The sequence below is a fragment of the Pezoporus occidentalis genome, unplaced genomic scaffold (assembly GCF_034315485.1).
Source record: "Pezoporus occidentalis ecotype Australia unplaced genomic scaffold, CSIRO_AGI_Poc_V1 ctg1, whole genome shotgun sequence".
Taxonomy (NCBI): domain Eukaryota; kingdom Metazoa; phylum Chordata; class Aves; order Psittaciformes; family Psittacidae; genus Pezoporus; species Pezoporus occidentalis.
This window is the reverse complement of record NW_026912778.1, coordinates 12,187,178-12,210,207: the sequence shown is the minus strand read 5'-3', so window position 1 is coordinate 12,210,207 and position 23,030 is coordinate 12,187,178. Positions and strand designations below refer to the sequence as shown.

The window sequence follows — 23,030 nt, the reverse complement described above, 5'->3', positions numbered from 1 at the left end:
TTTCTAACCCTAACTATTCTATGATTTGATGAGGTTGGACAGTGCCTTGGATGACATGGTTTAGTGGGAGGTGTCCCTTCCCATGGCAGGGGCATTGGAACTAGATGATCTTAAGGTCCTTTCCAACCTTAACTATTCTATGATTCTATGGTTCTATTCAAGATCTCCTGATGACAAAAGCCATCTCCTGATAACAGAACTGGCTGTCTTGAAAAATGGGAAACAAATTAAAGAAAAACCCAAACAACCAAACAACCAAACCCTACTTTTTCCTATTAGTGCCTGCCTAGCAGGTTAGGAGATCAAAAGTAGGCACGACAACTTTTTTTTTTTCACCTGCAAGATAAAATTGTATACTTACAGAGCTTCACACTTTCCTTTTAGAGCCAAGATTTCAGCTCTGTCAATACACAGAAATCCAAAAACAGTGAAAGAATTAAGAAAGGAAAGACAGAAGGGCAGGGGAGAGAGAGAGAGAAGGAAGGAGGAAAGCTGGACAGCTGTTATTTTTTGGTTAAGGATACTATATTTTATAAAGAAAGCTCTCAGAGAAGAATGAAATGTTTATGTACACATTCTTTACAGATGATAGTCATTTAAGAGAGGCTTTGTGGTTAACCCCTGCCAATGGAAATTTATGGATTGTAATAGGAAAGAGAATTATATACTACTACAATTTACAGGAAAGTTTTATTTTTGAAGTATTGACTACATAGTTATGAAAAAGATGTTTTAGGAGAGTAGTAGTGAAATTAGGATTTGTTCTTGCTCCTCCTGAAATCAGTGGATGATTTAACAAAAGAAAATCTAGTTCAGGGAATTTTATGCAAAAGTTAGACACCATTTTCTAATTTTATATACAATTTACAGCATTTTTTTCTGGCAGGAAGTTAAGGATTTTTTTTTTTTTAAAGATTAATTCCATTATTTTTAAATGTTTTACAGCAACCTCTCTAGGTCAGAAAAATAATTTGGTAAATATTGGATGTTTGGCTATTATAATTCAGCTGGGGGTTACTTTGTATCAACATCTTAATAAAGCTTTCTGTAATAGAAAATAAATCAGAAGCACATAGTTATTTAAAATTGTAGAATAATAATCACTACTGACTCAAATCAGTACTTCAGTGAAATCTGTCCTCTTCCCCTATTAGATAGATCGAATTCTTGAAATAAAAATAAAATAAAACACTGAATGAATGACAGAGTCATGGAAAGAACCTTCCTTGGAGTTTTTATCAAGATTTTCCTTTCAGCAGCCACATAGCCTTTCTGTCATTTTAATTAGGAAGAATAAATATGGATCACTTTGCACGGTATTCTACATGTTACTGCATGCTGACACACCTCCCCCACAAGTCTGACCACATATCTAATCTTGATTAGATGTTAATAAGCTTTAAAGAGAAAGAAGCTGATATATGAAGTTTAATCTCTTCTTATGTCTTAAGAAGGACAATCAGGGCTACATTTCAAAAAAGACATTTCAAAAAGCTGTGCAATCAAATGTGATGAGGCAAAACCAGTAATTTTTGAGAACAATTGAGCAGGTATACAAATAAATGCATACAGAAATCCAAATATTTTATAGGAACAAAGAAGCTGTCCTATTTTAACTGCAGTTGATATTGCAGAACAACAGAAATCATGCTTGAACAGACCTTCTAAAAAGCACATTCCTAAAGCAAAGCTGAGATTTTGCTTTTTAAAATTACTAGAATATCTCTGAAGAACCATCTAAAGTTTTAGTATTCTCATTAAATAAGCTACATGTTAAAAAGTTCCTCAGTTAGTTGTCTCCATTCTCATTGAGATCAATAACAATCAGTGCTGGCTCTCTACAGAAGTCTCAGATTTATTTAGGCAATTTTTCATGGCAATTTTTCATTCTTAGGTGCTTGCTTGTCTATTGTAATCCAGAGCTCTGAGCTAGGTGGATAATTTCTCATTAAATGCATGGCAGCTAGCCCAAAAAAGACGATGCATCTCCAGAAATACAGCTGTGATTCCTACTCAGGTCTGCCTAGGCCAAAGCATTTAAGCTCCACAGGCACAGAACTTTTAGCATTAGTATTTGCCAAGCCCCTGAAGTTCTGTTTCTCCGCACACAGAAGAGCTCCATTCCTGATGCTTTGCTGCTCCCCACTTAAAAGATATTAAGACCAACAAGTCTCCATCTTCTAGATACCTTATATCTTCAACTTCTCAGTCTATTTGGCATGCTCCAACACTTCCTATCACATGTATATGAATCAGGATTCAGAGAAAACCCTCTTTCCCCCTCAGATAATACTGGTTTTGCTGGCACATGCATCAAAGTGTTTATATAATAACTTGGAGTTCCTCACTCAAGGCCTTTCTCCCTGAAAATGAAACCCTAGCTGTTCTATAACAGTGCTTAAACCCCAAGGTATTTAAAGAGAAACAGGCGGAAATATTTTTATTCTTTTAAAGATGTTTCACCAAGAAAAAAAAAATCTCCATTGCGACAGGGATTGCACCTATGACATTATAATACTGGAGGGGAGGCTCCACTGGTGTGATGTTGCACCCTACATACTTAGGCAAAGAGAAGGAGAGAGATCCTGGAGCAAAGCTATACATTTCCAAGTGCCTAACACAGTATCTTAACCCGGCTATGTGCAGCAGTGTTTGCATGAAGTTAATTGAGATGTCTTTCATATAGCATGTCACTACATGGCGTAGAAATATCCTGCTATAAATCAGCAGAAAGGCAAGTAGCCAGATGCTGAGGATGTCACTGCTGGTGTTCTGGATCATGCTGCACAATATTTCACTGTCAAGGATCAAAGGTAAACTGACTTAAAATTCAATGTGTTTCAATACAGGTAGTGTTATATCTCTGTACATAGGGTTGATAGTCACAGGCCCAGATCCACAGCTGTTTTGAACGGCTATCAGTGGAGAAGCATTAACTTGGAGCTGCCTTTGATTTACGCTGGCAGTGTTCAGTTTGGCTGGTTTTGGTTTGGTTTGGTTTGGTTTGGATTTGGGTTTGCCAGTTTGTTTTGTTTTGGTTTTGGAGGGGAGCCTGTCTTTCCTCTTCCTTTTCCCATAATACTGTATTTTTATTATCTTTAGTCCACCCATCTGCCCAACATTCTCTTTACCTGTTCGCCTATCTGTGGGCATTGCATGTTCTTGCAGGTTGTGAATTAACTTAAAATCTCAACCTTGAAAGGTAATGATCCCATTTTGCAAGACTTTGTTTAGGCCTCATCTAAAATCATCAAGAGCAAAATATGTTAGACTAGAAAAAAGACTTAATAAGGAGAGACTTCATAATGTACAGCTATATGAAATGTTGATGAGGGAAGTGAACATATGATCTGAAAATGAACTTGCTTTCATTGTTGTATTCAAATATAAATTGTATGCATAAGATAAAATGATGAACGTAGACATAAAAGGGGAAGAAAAAGAGTGAGGATTATTTGTTGAGACAGAAAAAGATGTCTGAAAACTTTGCATACGACACTTACTATTCATATTCTGAACATGTAAAACCACTGTATCGTATCAGTTTCTCCTTACATTAAATAGGAAAATGCTGAGAGATGGGAAGGGCAAGCCCAGAATAAAACATTCATCAGATACAAATTCAGCACTGCATTATGTGGTGCTGCTGCTCAAAACAAAAAACAATAAAACATGTTTCTAACCTTTTCTGCAGTTTCTAAAAGGCTTTTAACAGTATTATCACATCAGACAAATTGTGTCTTTTCTTGCTAACTGGAAGGTGTGACTTTATAACTGTATTTAAAAGCTACTGTGAAACAATGATCCAGAGTATTGTCTAAAAGCATTTGTTAGGACATTCATTCATTCTGTGGTAGTACATGCTCAGGGCATAGTTCCTGACAGGGATAAAAGGAAGATTGCATTTTGATGGCCAAAGACACCTACAGAAACAAGACAGAAAATTTTGCAACGCTGTGTTTGTTTTTTTCTTCAGTATATCACAGTGCTTTGTAGTGTGAAAGAGCAGCTTTTAAAACAGTGAGATGTTGTCATGGTTTAAACCCCAGCCAGACAGCTTGTTTACTCACTCCCAGTGAGTGGTGCCAGGCTGGAAGCAATCGAAGCCGCCCCCCCCCCCCCAGGGGCTCTCCCCTTCCCTGCTCCCAGGGGGATGGGGAGGGGGATCGAAAGAGTGCAACTCCCACGGGTTGAGACAAGAACAGTCCAGCAACCAATGTACAACACAAATCACCACCGCTACCACCAACGACAACAATGATGAGAGAAAATAACAAGGGAAGAGAATACAATACCACCGGCCAAGAAACGAGTCCCACCCAGAAGCCCCCGTGTCCTTCTGGGTAACTCCCAGTTACCCCCCACCCCGGGCATGATGTGCTGTGGTATGGAATACCTCTTTGGCTAGCTTGGGTCAGGTGTCCTGTCTCTGCTTCCTCCCGGCTTCCCCTCCTCCCTGGCAGAGCATGAGCCTCACAAAGTCCTTGGTCAGGGTAAACATCACTTAGCAACAACCAAAAACATCGGTATTGCCAGCACTGTTCCCAGGCTGGAAGTCAAAACACAGCACTGCACCAGCTACCAAGAAGGAGAAAACTTGACTGCTACTGCTGAACCCAGGACAGATGTAGTTAGGGTATGCACTTTACAACCTACCATCTTAGAAAGGGGAGCAGAACTACAGCAGTGAATTTGAAAAATTAAAAATTAACTAAGAAAAAGATGAAGGAAATCATTTTAATATGTTCTGCCACAGAGACACCGGCAGATAAAAAGAAGATATAAGGCATTTTACACCTGACTAGCAATTAGCCGGCTTTTAATTCCTACAACCACACTTACAAGTTATTCAAACTCAGAAAAAGTCCTCTAATTCCTATTTTTTGCTAACTTCTTCTGTAATCAATGAGAAACTTAACATGAGCCAGCAGTGTGCGCTCACAGCCCAGAAAGCCAACCATTTCCTGGGCTGCATCAAAGGTCAAAGGAGGTGCTCCTGCCCCTCTACTCTGCTGTCATGAGACCTCACTTGGAGTATTGTGTGCAGTTCTGGTGTCCTCAACATAAAAAGGACAAGGAACAAGTCCAGAGGAGGGCCACCATGATGATCAGGGGACTGGAGAACCTCCTGTGTGAAGACAGGCTGAGAAAGTTGGGGCTGTTCAGCCTGGAGAAGAGAAAGCTGCGTGGAGATCTCATAGCAGCCTTCCAGTATCTGAAGGGGGCCTATAGAGATGCTGGGGAGGGACTGTTCATTAGAGACTGTAGTGACAGGACAAGGGGTAACGGGTTAAAACTTAAACAGGGGAAGTTTAGATTGGATATAAGGAGGAAATTCTTTACTGTGAGGGTGGTGAGGCACTGGAATGGACTACCCAAGGAAGTTGTGAATGGTCCATCCCTGGCAGTGTTCAAGGCTGGGTTGGGTGAAGCCTTGGGTGATATGGTTTAGTGTGAGGTGCCCCTGCCCATGGCAGGGGGGTTGGAACTAGATGATCTTAAGATCCTTTCCAACCCTAACTATTCTATGATTCTATGAATCAATGTTGCTACAAAGCACAGACTCAGATTCTTGGATTCCTTCTCTTATTTAACTTTAGTTGTATTCAATTTTTAGAGAACTCTATGGAAAATGAACACATCTTACACCTTTCCACCATGATGCACTTTTTAGGCTAAAGAATTTCACTAGTTTTCACTTTCTGAACATGAAGAAATATATCCACTATAAAAGGCAATACAACTAACAAAGCAGGTTGCTTGCAGGACTTCACACAGAGAGGAACAGCATGGTTTGATAATGGCAGAAATAGTGGAACTGTACTGGAGAACAAGACTGTAGATTGAGCTGTGTGTTTCAAAAAGAGGTAAAGACCATTGGCAAGTGAATGAGCATTCATGCAAATTTGGAAGGACCTGACCCATGCAGCTTCCCACAGGTCTCAGCATCGGAAAATGTGACCCTTAAGGATCATTATGGCTTTTTCAGCAGTTCAGGTGCTGAAGTATATGAAATAGGATAAAATGTGCTTCTCCAGTTTTCTCTTCTGATCCCTCTAGAATTTTTGGACATGGGGAAGCAGGTTCCCATTCAGACATTGCAGAGAGACATACACTGATCCCTTTGCTTGCTTACTGCAATTTTAGGTAAACGACCATGGCAAATGTGGAAGATCTTGAGCACTGGAAAGAGTGCAGATAAAAAGAATGATAGACAGACCTAGATGGCACACAGACTTTACAAAATTTCCATAAATTAAAAAAAAAAAATCAAAGAATCCCTAATATGAAGCCAGATTGCACCACAGAGTTTAGATAACTGACCCTAATGAAAAAGTAGAGGAAGGTAATCTAAAATCAGCTGAAACTAGGGGAAAAAAAAAAAACATAAAAAAAGCAAACAAAAAAACCCTTATCCAACCTTCTGTAAAAAAGATCAGACCAAGAGGCTGTAAATTGTTGATTTTATATACCTAAACTACAAAGCAAGAGCCAAATTATCTGCATGCCACTCTTGTTTGAAATTAATTTCATTCTCCAGTTCAGCACAACTAACTCTTTGCTTTTTAAGACATCAGTGGAAGGGAATGGGAGTTATTTGCTTTTTTTTTTCCCCCCTCAATGACATCTCTTCAATAGCAGTCAGGAATTTGCCCTCTGTTTTTAGTTTGTATAACATCATACTGTGCTTAAATAACCTACAGGGTGAAATTCAACCTGATGTAGTTCCAGTTCCTTCAGGAAAATACAGCTATATTTTCCTAAGCAAGTTACCCTTCAGAGGTGTGATATAACATCTGAAATACAGCATTTTAAGGATCAGAGGAAATGTCACCCATGGGGTACAGTAATTCTGAGAAATACAGGAGCCACAGCTCCTCACAGAGGAACAAAGTTTAAATAAAGATAGAACAAGCCCAACAATGCTGGGTCGTAGGAAACTGAGAAAAGTCAAGCAAACATGAATTTGTCATTCTTCACTTGCAGTTCTACAAAATACATCCAGTAAACATCCTTCAAATAACAACTTTAATCCTACTTTTCTAGTCAGTGTATGTATTTTTTTTTTTTTAGACAGAGGCATAAGAAAAAGCAAGCTTTTGCTCTTGAGCTTTTTTTTTTTTTAATGTCTACCCATATGTCCATCCCTGCACTTTGGAAGCTCAATTTCAAAATTAAAATTAAATTAAGAAGGATTAATTAGTCACATTTTTATAAGGATTATGCCATTCCACATAGGTCCTACAAGCATATAGGCCACTCATAGAAAGTAAAGATGGAAATAAAATTTAAAAAATAAAAATAACAGAAGGTAACTTGAGGAACATTTGTCTTAAAACAACTGTGAATGCAGTAAATAATGGCTACAAAATGGTCACAGCAAAGGATGTATTTGATAAATATATCATTGTTTTGCTTCTATATCATCCAATAATCAATCCTAACTGCTCCAATTGTATCCCTTATTCATAGTAGAATGTATGGACCTATAGCCTGAAAAACACTGGCAAAAGTACTATGCTGTTTGAAAGTCTACTTGGTCAGTCTCCTCATATTATTCACAGTAGTCACTTAGGTCACAAGGTGCTTTTTTGTTGTCTTCCTGTATGACTTGAAATTTTTTAAACAGGAGGACAATAAAAACTAACTGTTGCATCTTCTAGCTACTTAGAATGTGAAAATCATATATGTTTCAACTGATTTATATTTTATAGACTCAATAAGTTACATGGATTTCAGTTACACCTTTTTACCTGAGGAGAAAGAATATATTGTCTGGTCTTTGAAAAATATTTATTCCTTTTTAGGATTAACCTATAGATAGAAAGTTTATAGATATTACTATTTGTACAAGAGAAGCATGACTAACGTTTATTTTTCCTTTCAGAAATCCTATACTTGGTGGAATCATATTCTCAAGACACTGTAAAGCCTGTGCTGCTCAGCAACACTCTTCACTCTTAAAGATCTTCCTTCTAATTAAGCTTTATATTAAGAACCAAATGCAGACAGGTTTTCCTGCTTTCAATTATACGAAGTTAGTAATCCAACAGCTATATGCACATTAATTTGCCTAGAACTTAATGGAATTTGCCTACCCAGTTTCAATTGATACTTACATTTGCAGAGCTATGCTGAAACTCCATCCACATTCCATATATTCTTGCCTGGTAAAAAAATAGTTGCACATGCATGTGATTGCCTCATTGGATCTCTTTCAAAGCTTTCTTTAGGAATTTGAATACGCCCTTCTGTGGGAAAAACAAAAAAAAAAGGAACGAAAACTCTTTAAGACCATCCTTCCTCCCAGAAGTTTCTCAGAACTTGATTGAGGGCTCCAGATACAAGGGATCCTAAAAGAGCAGGAAGGATCAAAGCCCCAAGCATCAAAACATTTTGGTTTTACCTTTCACTGCACCTCCTACTTACACTCATTGGCGTAGAAAGAGTAAAGCACAGAGAGGGAGGAGATGCAGTTCTGGGAAAGGTGTTTAAATGGGAATTCCACTGGTGAGGGAGCCTGACAGAAAGGTTATCTAAGTTGTGCTATTTTCTGCTTTGATTTCTGCTGGGAAAATACACACCTTTTACTTTCTAATGTCTGCCATCTCAGAGAAATTGCAAATTATCTGGAGCTAGACAAGAATTGTGTGATCTATACATACATGCACACAAACACATTCAGACATACTGAGAGCATAAATCAGCAGACACTGATAGTGATTCAGTCCCTGTGAAAACATACTCTGCCAAATCAATGAGTTACTGCTGTGCAACCAAAGGTAAATTTCACTCACCATGGACAATTCATATCTATTGCGTTTGGCAGGATTTTGTCAAAGAGTAATTGAAAAAAAAAAATTGTATATTATGCATGAATAGTATTGCAAATATCACAGACTATAATGTGAAAATTATCTTTAAAATTTTAGTTCTGAACCACAGCATTTTGGGCACAGTGAAAGAAGTCAAAGCATTTGGTGGTGACATGAAAATTTTCATTAGAAAAGTAGGTTTATTTTATGCTTCTTTTTATCTCAGATCAAAGAAACATGTGATGTGTATCATGATTCTAAATAATATTACGTCTGTCCCCAAGGTCTTCACATATCCCAAGGGAATTGGCAACATACATCAATTGCTGTATAGGTGTAAAATATAATAAATGGATCTTAGTGTACCAGCTGTTATATGTTATAGCTCCTCATGTTTTACTGATTGGTATGAGAGCATCTGTAGTGACTTACAAACGATGCTTAGGTAACTTCATACATGTTATACCTCTTTATGAGCTAATTACTGAAAAGCCCTTGGAAGATGGGTGCTTCTCAGACCCTACATAGCATAAATAACTATGAAGAGGTCAGATGTAGCATGCTTTAACCTCCTTCCTGATGCTTGAACTGTAGGTGTCTGTGGTTTTGTATTTGGAAGGAATGAATAAAAAACAAACAACTGTTCATACATTATTATTAATGAGTGAAGCAACTATCCCACATTTGTATGAGCTAAATCTATCTAATGTGCAATTAATTAGATGTGAGGATCAAAGCTGCTTGCTCCTTTTGATGTATTATTTTTATATTTTTTAAAGTTCTTTTTATGCCAGCAAAGAATAATAGAATGACATATGACATGTGAACATAGATATTCACACTGAGTTAATACAATACATGCAGAGGTTGAAGCTAAAAAAGAAACTTTACTCTAATTTATTCCTTACGTAATTTACAGAAAATTATGGTAAAGAACACTGTTCAGAAAGATGTACATTTATTTCTACAGACTTAGTTCATGGGTTAGGATTGTCAAGGCCATTAGAAGACAAAGGTACTCATCATGAAAATTAAATAGTTGGATATTCATGTAATCCCTAGGTTGGGTTCTTTTTTTTTGTTGGTTGGGGATATTTTTTGGTTTTTGTTTTTTTGGGGGGAAGGGTGTTTGGGATTTTTTTGCCAGGGAACTTAAAACATCATAGCATTATTGCAATCCCGTCCTCTTAATATCAAGGAAATGGCACATTGGTCCAAGTGTTTCTCATTATATGCTGTCCTGGGTTCAGCAGTGGCAGTCATTTTCCTCCTTCTTGGTAGCTGGTGCAGTGCTGTGTTTTGACTTTCAGCTCGGGAACAGAGCTGATAACAAGGATGTTTTGGTTTGGCCAAGGACTTTGTGAGCCTCATGCTCTGCCAGGGAGGAGGGGAAGCATGTTGGCAAACATACAGACTGTGTTTTACCCACAACCATTTTGTCTGATCTCAAAAGTTAAGCAGAGTCAGGGTTGGGTCTTGTCTGGGGTTAGATGACTATATAGGGGGACCAGGAGATTTTCCCCAAGGCTGGACAGTCATGAGTGGCAGGGTGTGTGGGACAGTATGGGCAAGTATCTAGTCCACTGGGCCCCTCCAGTGCTTTGGAAGCGTTGGAGATGGAAGGCAGCTGTATGGAGTCCCCAGCAACAAGCTGCAGAAACTGCTGAAGGGGAGAGTGAATTATTTTGAGCCTGGTGGGCCCATGGCACTTCAGGCCATCAGAGCAGAGATGAAACATAGAGATGGACTCAAGATCGAGGGGTGGACTTAGCAATAGACACTATTGCCCAGGTTATTCACAAGTGTGAACACTGCACACAGCCTCTCCTGCTCTGAAAGACTGTTACAAGATATGGAGCCTGACGTCATGGACCAAATGGATTCAGCAGCTTTATAGGGACTGGTCCATGTTCTAAGATAAGAGTGATGGTATATTGAAAATGTGGGATCTGAGCATGACGTGAATGGTATGGAATAAGGGGTGGATAATGTCCTGGGTCCAGCAGTAGCAGTCATTTTCCTCCTTCTTGGTAGCTGGTGCAGTGCTGTGTTTTGACTTTCAGCTCGGGAACAGAGCTGATAACAAGGATGTTTTGGTTTGGCCAAGGACTTTGTGAGCCTCATGCTCTGCCAGGGAGGAGGGGAAGCTGGGAGGAAGCAGAGACAGGACACCTGACCCAAGGTAGCCAAAGAGGTATTCCATACCACAGCACGTCATGCCCAGGAGGTAACTGGGAGTGAGCCAGAAGGACTGGGAGACTGCGGGGTTGGAGGAGGTATGGGTCGGTGCTTGGTCGGGCTGGGGGGGGCGAGTTATCGGTCGGCTGGTGGTGAGGTGATGTATTCTCTTACCTTGTTATTTCCTTTACCATTATTATTATTGATAGTAGCAGTAGTGATCTGTGTTATACCTTAGTTACTAAACTGTTCTTATCTCAACCCGTGGGAGTTGCATTCTTTTCAATTTTAATCTCCGTCCCTCCGGGAGTAGGGGGAGGGAAAGAAGGGGGGAAGTGAGTGAACGAGCTGTCTGACTGGGTTTAAACCACGACATATGCCTAGAGTATGATTACAGAAAACCCCTTCATGCCAGTTCTTTCTTTTCAGGCCTGGGGGTGTTTTTGGGAGGACAGAAAGACCTGGGACTATCTGACATAAGAACAATCTCTTTCTACCTTAATTACTAAAAGCAGAACATAATGGCTATAACGGGTTTATCTAGCCCAGTGTTCTGTGCTGTGACTGTGAACAACAAAGACACCTAGGGAAGAAGTATACTATCAGTTAACAACCACGTGGCCAGGCCCAGAGTGTATATGCCAATGGCTGGCACTGGGGCCAGTGATGCTTAACACGAGTTAATGACCTGGACATGCCTCAGGTGAGAAAAGGCTGAGGGCTGGGACTGTTCTGCCTGGAGAAGAGAAAGCTTAGGGGGATCTTATCAATGTGTATAATTATCATATGAGAGGGAGAGAAGATGATGGAGCCAGTGACAGGACAAAAGGCAGTGGACACAAATTAAAACACATGAAATTCCCTCTGAATGTAAGAAACACTTTTACTGTGAGAATTGTCACTGGCACAGGTTGCCCAGAGAGGTCATGGTGTGTCCATCCTTGTAGATATTCAAAACACAACTGGGCGCAGTCCTGGGAAACCAGCTGTAGTTGACCCTGCCTAGACAGGGTAGTTAGTCTAGATGATCTCAAGTCCCATTCAACCTCTCAGAGACTGTATGTGATTCTGTGACAACAGGAATGCCTAGGAAAGAATGTTAATATAAAGTAAGCACATGGAGATATTTCTCATGAACACTCATCCAACACTTTATCTTGGGAATTTCTTTCAGGCAGAAGTGGTGTTTGATATTTAACAGAACAGTCATAAATTTCATAGTTTCACATAAAATCATTCTCTCTTTCATTCTTCTACCATTCAACCAATGATTAAATAGTTAACACTGTGGAGAGACAGTAATTTCAGGCTGTCTGCAGATTCACAAGAACCACTGAATTATTTCAGTGCAATATTTTTAATATTATCCCTTCAATCTGTTAATGTGGTTAGGGAATAATATCACTTACAGATGTGGATAGAGGAGTTCAGTGGCAACTCACCATTCACATTAACTATTTAAATGAGGTGCTTAACTTACTATGGCACTTCTAGAAACACCTATAGGCATTTAACTGCATTTTCTGTCATACAACTTACATTTGGACATCAATTCCTACATCTTAGGTAATAATAGCATGCTAGAAAGTAACACATTGGAAATTGCACTTGTTTGCTGAGGTGGCCCAGTTTAGTTTACTTTTGTGTATTTCCTTTTAAAGTTACATCAAGGCCATGCTGAACAGAGCCTTGGGTGACACAGTCTAGGGTGAGGGGTCCCTGCCTATGGCAGGGGGCTGGAACTAGATGATAAGGTCCTTTCCAACCCTAACCATTCTATGATTATATGATTCTATAAGTAGTATTTGTTATTACCCTAAATTTGTGTCAATAAAAATCTAATAAATCTCTTCAGGGTCTTTCACAGTACAGCTGAATTTTATCAATATGCAAGCTTGATTTTTTTCATGCAAATGTTCTTTCTTATTTCAGGAAAATTTTTACAAAATAAAATATTCCACAGCAATTAATATGGAATAAGTCTTGAGTAGCCATATCTTGAGATATGGGTCCTCAGACGGCTGATTAGAGTCACTTTTTGCTCTCTATTCTTTGCTGTTTTTGAATGATGTCACCCATTAAGGCTTAAGCCCCAAACCAGGAACTGTCCGTATGTTATTACACAGCAATAGCACATTACCTTCCTAAATGACGATCATATGTTTTTCCAAGGCCTGAGAGTAAAACACTTGATTTGAAGTCATTCACCAGGTTCACCCTTACATAGCAGCTTTAAGACTAGGTGTAGTCACCACAGTTTCTACTGTTCAGGATCAGGTATAGCACCAGAAGGTATAGCAACTTGCAGTCTGTTCTGATGTTGTCTCATATAAAATGTTAATTATGGTTGTTCTGACTTTACTGACCTATTTTTGATGTCTCAGTATTTCATAACTGGTAATTTAAAGTAAGGCCCTTAGGTTCTTGAATAACCAATAACACTTGGTGAGATTTTGGCATCTAAGTAATTTAAAAATGGGACTCGGGCATGTTAATGAAAGCTCTCCTTTGTGTTTCTCTTCTGCAGGTATGAAATGAATATACTAAAATCTTCTAAACTCAAATTTTTATTATAAAAAGAAACACATTGAAGTTGTGAAGTAAACAATGGTGATATGATAAAGTAAGACGGTAGCTGCATAGACTCAGCACTGGATTTTGAGATAGAACAATGATATATGACAGTTCTACACTAAAATGACTAATATTATACTAGAAGGATAGCATTGCCACACTTTTCCTTTTCTTCTGCAAAGGAAATGAAGCTAAAACGCCAAGAGTCCAGTGGTATGTACTGAACTGCACTGGTTTTATCTAATCAGCCAATGAATTTAAAAGTTGAGTTCTTAAATCTTGCTGTGTCAGTCAGATAAAGGAAATATCCAAAGTGTGAGCCTCCCTTGCCGAGGTAACTTTCTTCCATCTTACATGTTCCTACAGGAGTCCTGTAACATGCTCAGAGAGTTGCTTCCTCTGAATTCTGAGGGCAACAAAGTGTGTTTCATGGCTGTGGATTTAGGAAGAAACAATGCTACAAGAGAGAATTAAATAAACCTGCAGGAAGCAGGCTTCTCAATAAATAAAAGGCCTTGTTCCTATTGGTCATATAAAAAAAAACTATTTTGTCAAAGCAGATAGAATACATCAATCTGGATGTGATTAAAAGAACCAAATGAAAACTGCTTACACAGAATGAAGTATCACTCCTTAACCAACAGATGTATCCAGATGGACCAGTTAATCCTTACAAACAACTGCTTTTCTTGTGGAGCCACTTGAATATCACAGCGATTTCAGTGAATCCTTGTCCTTGTTACCTGCATGTCGCCTAGCATGAACAAAACCATTTGTGTCCTAATATCATTTCCAAAGCTTACCTCACTAGCACTCTAATGTTTTCTTCCTCTGAGTTCATCTATCATAAGTCATTTCTACACCTTGATAACAGAAACATGGAGGAAACCATGGAGAAATACTCTTTTAGCACCTTCAGATAGATGATAATTTGCAAATTCTATTTAACATGTTGTTATTCTTACAAACATTCTCATATAGCCATCTTGAAACATACAAAGCAGCACAACACGTTGAAGATTATTCCAAAGGACAGCCATCCCTTGACATTCTTCAAATAAGTAGCTTAAGGACATAAATTCTTCAATTATTAAAATATCTAGTAAACACCTTGATTTATTTGGACTCACTGGCCTACAGTGTCAGTCTCTCCCATAAATGTTTTCAAAATAACTAGTTAAAGTCCTTCTGAACCAACCACAAAAGTCTCCTTTGTTTACAGTAAACCTGACAACAGTTAGTTTACTGCCAATGATACTTTGTCCTCTCCAGCTGACCAGAACAGTCTGTCTCACTGCTTCTGAATACTCCTTGTCACCAGTTTGTATTTGTTTATTTTGCCTATACACACAAACATTTAAAGTCTTGGGAACATAATTTTTTTTTATTATGCACACAGAATCCAGAAACAATCATCCCTGAAAGCATTAGCAGAAAATCTATGCTCTATTTATAGCAATATTTGATAATAGCAACAATAATACACTTTAAACTGCTGTATCTTTGTTGGGTAGAAATCATGACATGCCATTGAACAGAAAGGCAACATTAACATATATTGTGAATTTGACAAAGAAACCAAGTGCATTTAAATAAAAGGTGAAAAAAGTAAACCTTTAATTTTCTGTAGATTGGGGGAGGGGGGTGTGTGTCCTTCTAGTGTTGTGACTGTTTCAGAATATATACTAACTAGTGAAAGGGTCATCATGGTATTGATATGGTATTAAGCCAAACAAAGTGTTTATTTAATAGTAGAATGAAATGCACACATAAATAAACTATGAGGGTCTCACTTAGACTAAACCATATTACACAGACAAGCTTGAGGAAATATTTCAAAATCTTAACTAGAGGAAAAAAAAAAACAAAACCGTTAAACAAAGATAGATAGCCATTGGCTAACTGTGTTCCTTTTTAATAACTGCCTAATTCATAACTGGAAATCTGAAACGTGTCTTCTTAACAAATAAATAGTGGAAAAGTTTTCCTTGGGTTGTGTGTGTAATTTTTAATGAATTTATTTTAATCAAAAATCAGTATGGGTTTTTCTGCAGTTTAAGATTATGGTAAACATTTTTTTATCTTGAATTTTGCCAAGGGTCCAATTCTGCAACAGTTTTTCACACTGGATTTTGCTTATGGAAGCAGTTTTGCTCACTATTAGTTACAGAATTGCTCCTTATGTTTCACCAGGCATCTTTTCAAAAGAGTAATTATTTTCTGCAGTAAGGTGTGAATATTCTGAGAAACTCAAATCCTTGATGCACAGATCAAACATGAAGGTACGGCAGCACATGATTCACTGTATTGCTATTACATACTTATCTGCATTTATCTTATTATAAAGTCTCTAGAAGTATCCCTTTTTATCTTCTGAAACTTTGTGTGTATAGCATCTTTATCTGCAACCTAAACATCCTAAACTTCTACACAGAACTAGATTAATTCACAAATTTCTTACAGCCAGTGATGAGCTATTGGAAGGTAACTACATTCAGTCTCCACAAATGTGTTAGCTTCAAGCCAGTGACCTGGCAGTGAAAAATCTATTCTCACTCCTCTGAGCATCCATCATCTCAGATAGATAGCCTTTTTACTCTGTAATTATTTATTTCCACTAAACTCTAAAGTACCCTATGATGCTTGGTAAGATACAGGCGATTTAACTTTTATATTTGATATTTCATCAAAATGCAGAAAACTCTTTCATGGTAAGAGGTTTTATTCTTCTGTGCAGTGATCTTTGCAATTAGAGCACAATTGTAGTAAGTACAAAAGAAGAAATACACTGTGTGTGAAGAAACCCTGGGGAAAAAAAATAAAAAATTGGAAGTGAAGGCAGCAGGCAGTGTTGCCAAATATTTAAAAAAGGACAAAATCTTCAGACATGTTTTACAAATACAGTTAACATAACACAATCAACTAGTGCTCTGTTATAGCCACTGCAATTTAATTATGTAGTCTCTTTTTTCAATGAGCCTACCTGTAAAAACCACCCATTTTCATCAGAAAGGCCAGAACTAAACAAAATCATGTTAATAGGTACTTTTTACACTTTAGATAGTTTAACATTCCTTGTCATCATACAGACTAAGCACTTAATTTAACAATATATTTGACTATTTAAATCAAGGAAGACAAGAAGACTTGTATACAGCAATACACAATTTCACATAATGTAGTTTCTGTCTGCTGACCCCAGTAATGAAATAAGGAGATAGCCAGAACATTTCAAGTAGTTGAGTAAAAGACTTATGTCCTGCTAGCTCAAATATAGTTACTTACTGAACATACAAACTTATTCCATTTCTGTGAAAGCAGAAAGTCTTTTTCAGTCTGCATTTCACTTTCTTTTTGCAAAGGATTATGAGAGAGTTATGGTAGTGACTTCATGAGATACAATCATTCAATTGCTTTGAATCTGTGACATACTTCAATTCTGACAAGAAAGTACAGGTGATAAAGTATTGCATTTATTTTATCTGGTTTTCTTTGGGTCACTAATTTTAAAATGCTAGTGTAAAAATATTTCTAGCTCAACACATCCTTTCCTTAGGATTGTTTCATTTGAATAGTGTCTTGATAATACCAAATATAAAAAAAGGGAATGATGGGCTTTACAGCAGACAAATGGTTAATAAATAATCTGGATTCACTGCATTTGTGGGAAGAAAGCTTCAAAACCGAGACCTGAAACAGAAAGGCCTCTTATTTATGCTTATTTAGTAAGGAAACACTAGATAAGATATTCTGCTGGTCTTGGGTAGATTTTTAGCAAAAGTTCAAGTGAAGGTTCAATGGAGTGCCCCATTCTTGAACACTTATGCTGGTAACAGTAACAGGAGAGAAAACTGAGTAGAGAGAAAAGTCAATATCTTGAGAGCAGAGAAGGAGCTATCATCAAAGCCAGCCTTCCATTGTGTAGTCAGATTATGATTCCTATTACAGTCATGGGATAGTAAGTACAGAGAAAAGTTGTGAGACAGCATTAGTAGAAATATCCTTAAAACTTGTTAAAAAGGGAAAGAGTGGAGGGGAAGAGAAGACAGAAAATATGAATAAAATGGAACAAAGGAAAAGCAGGATTAGGTATGATTTTTCTTCAAAATTATTTCATTTGATACAAGGCCTTGGAAGTACCAAATGTCAAATTTAAAGCAATGTTTTTCTTCATTGTTTGCTTTTACTAGACTGCTCTTGTTCTTTTCTGTGGGTATTAATCAGTTTGTTTTGGATAGAATACATGTTGAAATACTCTATTCCAGTTTTTGGACAGCACTGTGATTTATTCAGAATGGAATGGGTCTCTTTGGTCTTTGACTCAATAGACTTGAACAATGTTCAACCTGAAGTTCCACCCATAGGTCTGAAAAGTTCCCTCTGTGCAAGATATATATAGCTGGCACCAAGATGCTATAAAAGATGGCACCAGCATTTTTTTTACTGGGTACATCTGCTTTCAAGGCACAAATAATTCTAACTACATTGGCTAGTGGAAAAATGTGCCTGAAACGTGCAAAAATTGACTGGTATGACAGTAAGTTTGAATATATTAACTGAATGTCACCTCTGTAGCTCACATAGTACCTTTTCTGAAAGCAAAAACATTTCCTTCTTTCTCTCTCATGCATCATCTATTGAACTCTACCCAGTCTAGCTCACCAATCTAATTTATTTTTAATCATCCCTGTGTAAGACCTTCATGGCAGATATGTCTACTTAGTTTAAACTAAAGCAAGGGTAAGCCTTTATGAACTTAAAGAAACTACTTAGGAGTTGAGGCTAGGTGGCTTAGAAGTTTTATTATACAGCTTCAGCTTCTGAGACACTAGCTTTATTAGGATTGTCAATATCAAATAATAATAGTAGAATTTTATTTTAAGGGCAATTCATGTCTTAAGGCATACTCTATAATTTACTGTAGGTAAGCAATGATGTTGCAATTACAAACAGAAAAGGACACAATACATTTCTTGTGACTGACATTATATATGCTTATGATGTGAAAAGAGGATATACTGATATTGATTCTTACTTAGATCTTATTTTGATGTATGCTTTATTTCACAGACATTGACCTTTATGTGATCCCATTTATGTGACAGAATTTTTTCCACACATTCAGAGTGATACAATATTGGCCTGAATGAACACTTCCACAGTGTTCATTATTTGGCTAATTTACATAGTAATAACCCTATCTGATGTGTCATAACAGTACTAAAGATGGAATAGAGTACTAGAGATAGTATAGAGCTTAGAGCTTAAATATGACATAGATTTATTATGGAGGATAGCGTGTCTTACTGATCTTGGATGTTCTGTGAGGCTTTTATTTAATTATTTAAAATAAATAACTTTGGTGGGAAGGAGCAAAGAAGGCAGCAGGTCGTGTTCTCTATGTTTAGAATGAAAACAAAATACAAGTTTTGTAAGTGCTAAAAGAGTGACAGAAACAACGGGTTGTCAAATCTTATTCAGTAATACCAAACACATGGGAGAATAGAGAATAGCAGGCAAATTTTATGCTGAAATATATTAATGATTTTTTTTCAGAAATTCTCTTTTGTTAACAAAACTTATTTGCATAAACAAGAAAAGAAGTGCTACACCATGACAATGATTGTGACGGAGACCTAGGTTGGGTAGAGTGGATAGACCAAGACCCTTCTCTTATACCAAGCTTTCAAAAAAGATACTAAATTACTATCAAATATAGGAAAAGTAGATTTTATTAACTTTTAAGAAGACTTGACTTCATAAACAGTAAAAAAACTCACAGTGACTAGTTAAGACAGGAAACAAATAGAAATAATTAATAAATTACACTTTTGTTGCACACTGCTCCTTTGCAAGAGAGGCTCCTGTTTCACTGGATGAATTTCAGCTAGCTGAGTAATATTTTGAAAAGTAAATAACTGCCCCCCAGTACTCATGAGGCCAGTTATTTTGCCATAATCCCTGGCGGATAGCTGTGTATCAGCTCTCTGTTCCTTCCAGCAAGTTCTTCTTAAAGAAGAGACTCATTTCCTTGCAATGACACTGTGCTTGAACTAGACAGCTAAATGGAAAGGGAAATTCTTGTCATCCCGAGCACTTCTATTTGTTACTCAGGTATTCAGGCACATGCAAAATCAAATAGACACTCATTGAACTTGGATTCTTTGCATTGATTTAAGTTAGATTTTGATCAACAGTGTAGAGAAGAACACCTTGTAAGCAAAGAAAGGGCTTTTTCACATATATACTCCTTCCGGATCAAGCAATACAGTTTACAGGTAAGACATCATGTGGGATAGGAATGTCTAGTCATGAAAGTCCTCTCTTCCATTGGATGAAATAATATTCCCAAATACACTGAACTTCAGAAGCTGGATACATGTAAACAAAGCTTAATCAGATATTATCCCAATAATAGTAAAATGGGATAAAGCCATGGGTGAAAACCGGGGATCTTCATCTCAATGAAACCTAACGGCTCTGAGGCCTCAGTAAAAGAGGATGTAATACTTTACACACATAGGAGACTAAACCTTTATGAGCTTTACAGCATGCACACAAGCATTGGGTTCTCAATTCTTTATTTTGACCTAAACTTAGCTGTAAGTCTAGACTAATTGCAGAGGAAGGACTAGGTACAGGATTCCATACTACGCACTAAAACATTGTGTTTTAGTGACAATGGAAAACAGCTTCATTTCTAACAATCAGCTTTTCAAAATTCTGAAGCTGTCTAGATTTTGAATTATTTGGATTTGCAAATTCTAAACCAAACCATAACCTAAGATTAATGCTGGATGAAAAAGAGATACTTCTTAAAGAAACATGAAGCTTATGACATTGTAGATGCTAGCTCAACTAAAATCTCTTTGAGCCCTTCAGTACACTTAAGTCAATTGAGTTCTAGACTTATAGTCTATATATATTTTAATGCTATAGATTTATAAGCTGTAGGTCTAAATCTTGTCTTTATAAAAGGACCAGTGACCACAATAAAGGGGCATAATGACTTAGTCCCAGTAGACACCTATGCCTTTCCTTCTTCTTTATGACCTGAAGAACTTCAAAGATATTCGCAGTATTAAATTCCAATATTAATCATCCTAGACTAAATTAAAACTGGCTTACCAATCCATTAGCACTAGGCAAATCCATGTCTTACACAGAGACCAAACTTATTCCTGATATTTTATTTTATGAGTACTACTGTCACTGGGGATCTCTACTTTTCTCTACAGTTCTTCAAACCCTAATTCTAGCTTTAGGACCAGTTTTAGAACCAAAAAGACCAGTACCTTACTATAAAGAAGACCACAGTAACACCAAACATTCTTTTATTTCATTCAGCCCTTTGTAATACTAATGTCCCGAGTTCTTAAAATTTTATTTCTGTGAATTCACACCAGCTCGGAGGTTAATGGAACCTGGACAACTAATTCCAGCTACTCGAAACCAAGGAAGTTTAGTGCACAAGTCCATGTGACCTGACAAGATACATCTGCGAATACTGAGGGAACTGGTGGATGTAGTTGCCAAGCCATTATCTATCATATTTGAGAGGTCATGGCAGTCTGATGAAGTTTTTGCTGAATGGAAAAGGGAAAACATCACCCCCATGCAGGGGAGTTGGAACTACATGATTTTCAAGGTTCCTTCAAACCCTAACCATTATATGATTCTATGATGATTCTAAATACTAGCGTATGCAACTCAAAAAAAAAAAAAAAAAAAAAGCTTAATTACCATTATAGCCTAGCCCTTTTCTGATCTTGTCAAACACTTTAATTGTTCTTTAATTATTTAAATCTAACTTAAAGAGTTTCTCGTATTATAGGCATAAGACTGTGAACTGATGCCTTTCTGCCTTGGGCTCAGTGGATTTGAACTTGATCGTGCAGTCCAAGCACCACTAAGAAGGAGGATACGTACAGATAATGTAGGAGCAGACTTACCCTACCTTGCTGAGAGAGACAAGACAAAAATCCCTGCAGATGGTCATACCATTATCATTCCAACCTGCTGAATATTGACGATAACCAGGATGTTTCACTTTTGTTTGGGATGCACTAGCACAAACCATTACCCTAATTTCGACCTTTTATCAAAAACCAGTACTGTCCACAATGGTACTACTGGTTCCAGCTTGCCAGTATGGCATAGGATAGGATAAATGCCATAAGAGCAAACTTACCTTAAATTATGTCTTTTTATTTTTTATTATGTAGGCTTAAAGTAATCTATTTGACTAGCCCTCAGTCTGAGATAGATTGGTGATGTGGAAAAGTGTCTTGTTGCTGAAGCAAAGCCAAAATACTTAAAAGTTGACATACATAGAGGTAATCTGTAGGACTGAAATTTTGTAAATATGAGGCTGCCTAACTCACTCTTGTTTAGAGAATATTTGTCATTCCTGCTCCTCCCATTATTACCTGAAGAACTAGCGTACTATAGAAACACAAGAACGTCCTTTAAGTGTGTTTCCTTTTTTCTCCTCTGTAGAATTGCTGCAGGTTTTCTTTACTGTTACATATATGTGTATTTAACACATACCTACAAATAGCTGTAGCTTGTAGGTTTAATGATTCAGTCACCTCAGTAAACTCCTCTGTAGGTTCACAGGGTGCACAGTGGATTGTCAAGAAGCTGAGATTGTTTAGCATTTCATTATACCAGTGCTGATATATGACTATTATTTTGACACTGCTGCCTTGAAAGTCTTGAAGAACACTGTGAAAGGGTACCCAATCAAATAGTTGGTGATATTTTACGCATTAAGAATTCTCTAGGGTAAAAAGAAGTCAATAAAAATAATGAAACTATAAAAAGTTAAATATTCTTGCTCAAATTCTGTCAGATGAAGAAAGACATGCAAAGGCAATTCTAAAGATTTTCAGGGGGTTTACAGCGGTTTGGTTTAGGTAGAAAAATGCCAGCACTCTCTCAAATATGTTTCTCATACAAATTGCCACCTTTTCCCCTCTAAAAAAAGGGGGCAGGGGAAGAGAGAAGCGGACAGCTGTGGTTCAATCCAAGTTTGCAGAGAGTAGGCATGAACATCCAGAAAGGCAGAATTGTTTTTTACTCCCTAGGTCTGCATTTACAAAAGAGGAAACAATATAGTGGTAAATGAGTATATATCCATGGCTACAGGCTGGGGAGAGGATGATTATCAGGTTTCCAGGAATTGGTTTGGGTGGGGATTTTTGCATTACAAAGGCTACAACTATTTGACATGCTGGGGAGTTCTTCTTGAAACACGGGGGCCATGAGAGGAAGAGTGGAATGGCCAGAGCAGAGCTTCTGCTTATCAACCTCCTTCTCTCTGTGTAACCACGATTCAGACAGGGCACAGGTTTTGTGCTAGCTTTTTGTACTGTAGAGAATTTTATTCTTACTCTAAAACCTCTATCAGATCAGTTCATATTTAACTGGTGGAGAACTTGCTTGAAACTGCGCCTGACC

The 23,030-nt window shown here is 37.5% G+C and overlaps 1 long non-coding RNA gene across 1 annotated transcript in view; it reads right to left on the bottom strand.

Annotated features, from left to right (window-relative positions):
* The window catches only part of LOC134172783 (uncharacterized), a 76,049-nt gene that overhangs the window by 48,784 nt on the left and 4,235 nt on the right, over positions 1-23,030 (bottom strand). Inside the window, exon 2 of the long non-coding RNA XR_009968025.1 lies at positions 8,121-8,252. This is a non-coding gene — a long non-coding RNA (uncharacterized LOC134172783). The remainder of the gene's footprint in view (positions 1-8,120; positions 8,253-23,030) is intronic.